The following is an 8,801-nucleotide window of genomic DNA, read 5'->3' on the forward strand; positions in this document are numbered from 1 at the left end:
ACACATTCTCCCATCCCAACTTTTGGAGTGAGGTTTTCTACCAGAACTCCTGTCAAAGTTCCTTCCCCACTCTGAACTCCAGGGTACAGATGTGGGGACCTGCATGAGAACCTCTAAGCTTAACTACCAGCTTAGATCTGGTTTTGCTGCCACCACCCAAATTATTTATGAGTCATTTGGGAAACTCTGTCTACTTCCCCCCCCAGAATATCTCCCTCCCAAGTACTATAACCCTTCCCTGGGTAGCCTTGAAAGACTTCTCCACCAATTTTCTGGTGAACACCGATCCAAACCCTTGGATCTTAAAACAAGGAGAAATTAACCATTCCCCCTCCTTTCCCGCACCAATTCCTGGTGAGTCCAGATCCAACCCCCCTGGATCTTAAAACAAGGAAAAATCAATCAGGTTCTTAAAAATAAGGCTTTTAATTAAAGAAAGAAAGGTAAAAATAATCTCTGTAAAATCAGGATGGAAAATAACTTTACAAGCTAATCAGATTCAAAGAGCACAGAGGAACCACCTCTAGCCTTAGGTTCAACGTTACAGCAAACAGAGGTAAACGCTCTAGCAACAGGAACATTTATAAGTTGAGAAAACAAAGATAAAACTAACACGCCTTGCCTGGCTGTTACTTACAAGTTTGAAATATGAGAGACTTGTTCAGAAAGATTTGGAGAGCAGGGATTGATGTCTGGTCCTTCGTAGTCCCAAGAGTGAACAACCCCCAAAACAAAGAGAACAAACAAAAGCCTTCCCCATCCCCAAGATTTGACAGTATCTCGTTCCCTTATTGGTCCTTTGGGTCAGGTGTCAGCCAGGTTACCTGAGCTTCTTAACCCTTTACAGGTAAAAGGATTTTGGTGTCTCTGGCCAGAAGGGATTTTAGAGTATTGTACACAAGAGGGTTGTTACCCTTCTCTTTATAGTTATGACATTCCTTACACTACAGGCGGCAAATTAAATCAAATTAACTTTTCAAAATTAGCCATCATTTCCTGCATGACTAACAAAACAATAAACAAGTCAACTTTTAGTTTTCCAAAATAATTCAGATTATCACACAATTAGTCTCTAACTCTTTAACCAGTAACTTCAAGTATAGTTTCATTTTCATTGGTAACAATAACATATTCAAAGATTACAAATTCTTGTCATATAGGTTAGTTTTTTTATCCCTATTGACAAAAACTGAACTTTGGCTCAAGTTGTGGTTTGTCCCAATGTGGGTCCCAACCACTTCTGTGAGTTCATATATCTCTGGTTCTTCTGCCATGTGTCTTGGTGGAAGGGGGTCTCTAATGTGGAAATGTTTGCATCATGAGGAAAAATGCCTCTCTTTTCAATCTTTCAAAGTTGGAAGTAGAGGAGAAGTGATGTAAATGCATAAAACACAAGAGAAAACTGTCTGGTCTACACTAAAGACATTGATTGGTACAACTATATTGCCCAGGAGTGTGAAAAATCCACAGCTGAGCAACATAGTTACACAGCCCTAACCCCCTGTGTAGATAGCACTACATCAACAGGAGAGTTTCTCCTTCCAACATAGCCACCATTGCTTGTGGAGGATACTAATAAAGTCAACAGGAGAGATCACTCCCATTGGCTTAAAGCATCTGTAATAGCAGTGCTACAGCAGCGCAGCTACATTGGTGCAACTGTGCCATCAGCTTTATTGTGTAGCCATAGCATCAGACACAAAACCATAGAACATGTGTGTATCCTGAAGTCTGAAATTGGAGCCTGACATTCCTTGCCTCATTGGTTACCATCATTTCTACAGCCTGGAAGTCCTTGTTACCCAATCAGGCAGCCAGTTTGGGATCCATGGGAAAGGAATGTCCTATGAAGCACTCTCTCTTTGGATCCAAACAGTGAAGGATGATTGTTCTCAATCTAACCCTGGCATCCCTTGGAACTGTAATCAGTGACACTGAACTAGGAAGTGGAGTTGTACAAACAATTTTCCTTGGGTCATTGGTCACCTTAGCTTCCTTTACTGGGATGGAAAGCAAGAATTGAGTGTGTACTCTTTAAAGCCCAGTTCTTTTCAAATTTTTGGCCTTGGTTAGGGAAATTTACAGTTCTCTGAAGTAGAATCCTTTACAAAACCATTCCAAATCTCAGCAGTGTTAGTGAGGAATGGCTTCCCAAAACATGTCCAGCTTTTCTTTAATTTGGTGGCACAGTTCCAATCATGGGACTGGGTACAGGCCAGGATCAGAACCTCTGTTAACTACCAGAATTGGAGTTTCTATTCAAAAAGAGATACTTTTCTGCAGCTATTAAATTTCCAACACTGATTTAATTTTATAGACATTTTTAGCAACTACAAAGGATAAATTCAAGAACCCCCCAACTTATATTTCCTCAACATCTGCGCCATGAAGGGCAGCATCTCCCATACCATAGGATTAGCTAGGAGAGATCTTCTGTGGGGCCTGGGTTACAAATGCTTTGGAACCAAATACATGGACAATTTGCCTAGTTCAAAACCACTTACCATGGAATTCTCTCCCCAGATCATCTGAGACAATATTGACTTCAGTAATTGAACTACACTGTGATCATATGCACTTCCTTCAGTTAGTTGGGCTTCTGCTGTTGTTCACCATTTCCCAGTGGAGATTTTAATTCACCATTGTTTCTTTGTTAGCATGTCCAGTAAATTGGAGAGTTCTCTCCTGTTGACAGAACTGCACTTGAACTTTCTCCATGTCATCATGGAGGGGTGGGGGAAAATCAAAGCTGAAGTGAGAAATGATGACTTTAGCAAATGGTCATTTCTCTTGAAGTCTCCAATAAATCTGAGCTACATCCTATCAAACTGTACTAATATCCTGTTGGGTGACCAAGAAGCCTTCAGGAAAGAGAGAAGCCCACATCACCACATCAGAGAGAGATAGAATACATGACAATGGAAGTGTCAAGTGAAACTCCAGAGCAGGTTACATCTGATTATTCAGAATCAGGACAAGAGATTCTCCCATCACATTCTCCTCTGATCCATTCAAACCTGCTTCACTCAGTACTGTCTCAATAGTCAGTTATGTTATTTACAAAATGTTTAGTGTCCTAGCATCCTCATAATGGGGGACAAAAAACCCACCTTGTCAGAAGTGGCTTTACCAACAGATGGAACCTGGGATTTAAACTCCAAATGATCACACTATGTTTGGGATCCATTTGAATTCCCCTTCCAGGTCTTTGACACTTTCATCTCCAGTCATAGTGACTCTAGCATAGGATTAAAGGAGTCAAAGTATCATCTTGAAGCAGAGACAACTAAGAACGCTTCATCACATGACATTTTGAGAAGTGGAGGGATAGAATGTGATGAAGATAAAACTCTTCATAGTGTCGGAGAAAAACAGAGTTCTCACTCTCAGGTCAGGTACAGGAAGTCAGATACTTTATTATCTCTAGCAATTGTGTGGAGGGAGAGAGCTAAACAGGTCTTTTTACAGGTAAACAATTACAGCAAGCATTTATACTTTGTTACATACAATAATGAGCAACAGCTGCATTTTGTTTATACATAGGTCATCCTGATATCTTATTTTTCTTACCTCTTATTAGACTATAGTCTACATGCCATACTTATCTAACAGAAGGTTGCAAGAACTTCTCACACAGTTCTTTCCCACTCGCCTCACACAGTCTACAAATCTCGTGTTATTAGGGTTACAGCTAGCCTGACTCTTGCTCACAGAAGGGACTGTTTGCATTGAAATCCCCTTGAAATCCCTGTCAGTTCTTTCTCTACTTCCCCCCACTTTTGTGCTTCTAGCACAACTAACATCCTTAAATCTCCATTTGCATCAAGCCTTGGATTTCAGATTCTACATCAAATGCTTCAACCTTAGGGGTTTTGATTGGATGCAATGACAATGCATGATTAGCATGGACATGAAAGGTATTACTATTATCAAGTCCTTTACAACAACAATAAAATAATCCTAAACCAAATAACAATAAAAGCAGTAACATTCCCACAGTAATAATATGATAGGGTTGTTGTACAGTTTCAGTCACAAAGCACAATACATCATACTTAGTACATAAAATAGACACTCTTTAAGCTGTATGAAAGGCATACTTTTCAACTTGATATATATTTTAAAGCATATGAATTTGCCCTTGTAATTCAGAGATTCTTTGAACCTCTGGTAGCAGTGAAAGCAAAATTTGAAACTGATCAGGTACTAAACTAGTCCAATTAAAGGGCATCTGAAACCTAAGGGCTACTTGTAAAATTCTATGCACAGGCCAGTAAATAAATTTGACTGCCTGCAGCAGTAGTGAGATTAAAATGTATATCTCGCAACATGGTGGCTTCAACATACACACAGCTATCATTAGATTGGAAAAGTAGGTGTCCTGTCAGGGTAATTCCTTGTCCCCTACCCTCCCAGTAAACATTGTCATGAACAGTGACAACTTCCCCTGGCTTCAGTTTACGTACACACTGAAGCTGTGGAGGTTTTAACTGCCAAAATGTCCATTGATTCCCTAACCCCATCCAAATGTCGGGTGTTATCCCAGGAGCACTGACTAAAAATTGATTAGGCTCACCAGGTGGTCTAATTTCCCAAATGTCTCTGTGAATTACCCAATCTCACATGCATCCTCCCCACGGACCCGACAGGATTCTTTCTCTACTTCCACAATAGCTCAGACAAAAGGTAACAGTTCTGCAGTTATGGGGAAGGAAGGAATCTCTGAGTCACCCCATCTCTTTCCAGTGTCACAGAGGCTGAAATGACACTTTTTCCTGCCCCTACTCCTCTTCATTTAAATAATATAATTTGAAAAGGTCCCAATATAATTGCTCTTCCACACAACCTAGAGCAACATGAGAACAACTGGCAATGATACAATCTGTATCATTGATTACTCTAACAATAACTTTGTAATAGGAGGAATGGTATAAATGTGATGCCCCCTGGCTCCTGATAGGAAGGACACACTCGAATTACTCATGGGACAATGGTGTTGATAAAATGGACAAATGTGTCCACATCAAAACAGGGTGAACTGCAAAAAGCAAAAATGGGCCACTCATCTGGACAAGCTGAGGGATAAGGGTGCTACAAACAGTTCAAACAGCTTTAAAAGTTTCTATGTGGGAATCAGCCAAAGTATTAAAGAAAAAAAAAAAGTCTTGATACCCCTAGAGTTTTGTATGGTCTTGATCTCCCTTGCAGATTCTCTGATGGCTAACATGGGCTGAGTGCCAAGAAGGTATTCCCACACTCACTGCATTCATAGGGCCTCTCCCCTGTGTGGATTCTCTGATGCCTAACAAGGATTGAGCATTGACTAAAGGTTTTCCCACACTCACTTCATTCACAGGGTTTCTCATCTGTGTGAATTCTCTGAGGCTTTATAAGGGCTAAGTAGTAACATAAGTTTTTCCCACATTCACTGCATGTATTTTTTCCTCTTTCCCCTGAAGATTTCCTGTTGTGTTGTGGTTTCCTTGATATCCTTCGATAGGAAATAAATTTACCCACTTTTTCCCGTGGTTGGTTTCCCTACTGCTTTTCTGGTCTGTGCTGAATCTCACAGGATTGTCCCTGTTCATGACTCGTGGACACATTCCTTTTCGGTCTTTGCGATAATTCCCTGTGTTTATCCACTTGCTCAACATTTTTGTGCTGCGAATTCTGCTCCTCTTTTTCACATACTATTGCATCACCTGCTGTGATAGAGACAGAAACCTCAAATAGGGATGGAAAGGGGAAGGCCAAACCAAAACAAGTGCTGGAGAGAGGTCAAATAGCAACTCAGGAACTGAACTCCCCCAAACTCTTTCCCCGAATGTAGTAGTAGGACTTTATGTTTGTATTTTGTATAATTTAGAATGAAGGATAAAGAATAAGAATGTAGCATGTATTAAATGTATTGGTGTATAATTTGATGATATCCTGCCAGCCATCTTTTTTGAATAACAGAAAGGAATGGCCTAATGGGCCAATGGATAGAGATATGTTAGCCAAAATCTGTGTCTGGACTGATTTCAAGGCAGTAACACACCTTTGAAGGTCACCAATTTGTTGTAGGTTTAGCATTTTAAAATACGTAAAAGAATGCCATGATTGTTTTCTTTTGCTTTGCAATTTGATGTTCCTGTTCAAAATGTGTGTAAATTAATTCTGTTTTGTGTGTGAATGAGGAATGTATGTTTTAAGAGATAAGTGTGAAGGCCATCACTGAACCAGATGTATGAAGGAGGGACCGGAGACAGATGCAAGGGCACCAGGAGGCTGTATCACACTCCTATGGAAATGTCAGAGGAGGGCAGATTGATGACTGGATCAGACAGGCACTTATCAATTGGGACAAGACAGCTGCGATCAAAACCAGCATGGGATAACTCCTTAAGGAACTTGATGAAAGAACAAGATAAAGAATGAGAAGGACAATTAAGAAAACAAGCACTCAAACAACAATTGATTACAGTATGATGGTGCAAAACTCAGAGTGATTTTCCTTCATTGGGTCCAATATCAACAGCATATGCCATGAAACTTTGGGTTCTTCCTGCCAAGACTTCCCCAGAGCATCATGTTGTGACCAATAGAACCTGGCTCCTCCTACCTGTGATCAACCTAGCTGGCCATTAGATTAATCTGAACTCTGGACTGGTAACTATAGCATCGACTGGTGGGCCAGTGTATGTGTGTGGTGTGACTGAATGCATTCGCTAATTGTTGTATCTTCAATAAATGTGGCAAATTGCCTTTTCCCCTGAAAAAGATCCCGCATGCTTCTTATAAGCATAACACAAACAGGAGAAGGAGGGGATCAATTTGGTCTTCATTTCCCATCCAAATTCGCAGGGGGAAGGGAGGAAGCTACTGCCTATTATCTGCTAAGATCTACAGGAAGCCATGAGCTATATTTACCCTGAGGATACGACCCCCTGCTAGGGACAATAATGAACTGAGAGACCTCCCAAAGGCTTTGTAGGGTATCCCAGATGTTTCCATCAGGCACGTACAGATTCTGAGTTGGTTTAATGTTTCCTCACCTGTGCAGGGAGATCTCAGGATCTCTCTTTCCTCTGAACGCTGGAGGTCTAGGACCCATGACTCTTCCCCTTGTTCCAGCTGGGAGATCACATCAGGTTTTGAAACTGAAAACGTTGCTCAGATGAAAGAAAACAAAGGAGTTTAGTTGATTTCATAAGACTTTGTCATAAAAAACATTCTATTAATTTAATTTCAGTACTTAGTGTGACCTGGTGTGCTTGGGGCAGTCCTCACTGAAAATGCCAAGATCAGGGAAGGAGGCTGAAAAAGGGAGAGCAGATGCCACTAAATCTGGTGGTTAATACTGAAGTTAAACTCACCAACCAGTCACAAACTGTGCTTCTGATCACTCACACCACTTATTGAGAGGCTGGAAAAAGAAATTACACAGCCTCCTTCATTGCATTCCAGTTCTTTGACTCCTAATCAGCACTTAGGTCCAGTACAGTGACAGGTTATTTAAAAACTCTGTGCACATTGACAAAATGTTTTTCTGACCCCAAAAGGTCAGCCACATCACCAGGTCAGTATAAGTTTGCATCTTACTGTGATGTTATTGACATGATCTGTAACTGTATAGATCATTGTTACAACCACTGTAATATATTTGCAGCAAATATTGAACAAAGGTGGTCATGGAAGGGGTCTATAGAGAGGTTAGGGTTTGCTGGTTATGATTATGCTGTCTATATGTGTGTATCATTTTTGTAGCTGACGTTATGAATATTGGCTCTATACTGTCTATTTCAAACTTATGCTATGCTTCTGGGAGACATCCCAGACAAGTTGGTGTTAGCTATGCCTAGCCTGCTTGATGGCCCATTAAGGACCATCAGCTATACAACTGACCCATAGAGAGAAGGCAGATACACCTTGTAGCTCAGCAAAGTGTGCAGGAACCTGCCCACGTGACTCCAGACTCCATTTTGCTGTAATTTTCCACTGTAAGGACAAAGAGGTGTTCTTACACCTGGAAAAGACTATAAAAGGCTGATGCCTCATCTCCATCTTGTCTTCAATCCTGCTTCTTACCTCTGGAGGGACTTTGCTACAAACTGAAGCTCTGAACAAAGGACTGAATGACCCATCCCAGCTGTGGATGTACTCCAGAGATTTGATTTTGAACCTGCAGTTTATTCTATCACTGCTACAAACCAAGAACTTTGCCATTACTGTATGTAATTAATTCCATTTAACCAATTCTAGTTCTCATCTATATCTTTTTCCTTCTATGAATAAACCTCTAGATATTAGATTCTAAAGGACTGGCAACAGCGTGATTTGTGGGTAAGATCTGGTTTGTATATTGACCTAGTTCTGGGGGGCTTGGTCCTTTGGGATCGGGAGAGCCTTTTTTCTTTTACTGGGGTATTGGTTTTCATAACCATTAATCCCCATAATGAGTGGCACTGGTGGTGATACTGGGAAACTGGAGTGTCTAAGGGAATTGCTTGTGTGACTGGTTTTATCCCACTGGCTAATCAAAAATGTCCTCTAGTTTTGGCTGGTTTGGTTTGCCTTAGAGGTGGAAAAACCCCAGCCTTGGGCTTTAACTGCCCTGTTCGAAGCAATTTGTCATGAATTGGCACTCTCAGCTGGGTACCACCAGAACCAGCATTATTACATTTACACAAAATATCATGCTACACGCCAACCCTTTAACATCTAAACTAAAGGATTATTATAAAAGGAAAAGAAAGGAAAGAAAGAAAAGTTAAATGGGAAAACAGAAATATTCAGAAATCTATATATCAGGTTCTTAG

At 40.7% G+C, this 8,801-nt stretch overlaps 1 long non-coding RNA gene across 2 annotated transcripts; it reads right to left on the reverse strand.

Moving 5' to 3' along the window:
* Positions 1-5,687: 5,687 nt before the first annotated feature.
* LOC117870071 lies at positions 5,688-7,824 on the reverse strand. Of its 2 annotated transcripts, XR_004643880.1 has the most exons (3): positions 7,238-7,807; positions 7,038-7,154; positions 5,688-5,705 (listed from the first exon to the last, which is right to left on the reverse strand). It is a non-coding gene; the product is annotated as an uncharacterized LOC117870071 (long non-coding RNA). The 2 variants fall into 2 exon arrangements; XR_004643879.1 differs by having other exon boundaries at positions 7,038-7,824.
* Positions 7,825-8,801: the final 977 nt, after the last annotated feature.

Source organism: Trachemys scripta, chromosome 25 (assembly GCF_013100865.1).
Source record: "Trachemys scripta elegans isolate TJP31775 chromosome 25, CAS_Tse_1.0, whole genome shotgun sequence".
Classification (NCBI taxonomy): Eukaryota; Metazoa; Chordata; order Testudines; family Emydidae; genus Trachemys; species Trachemys scripta.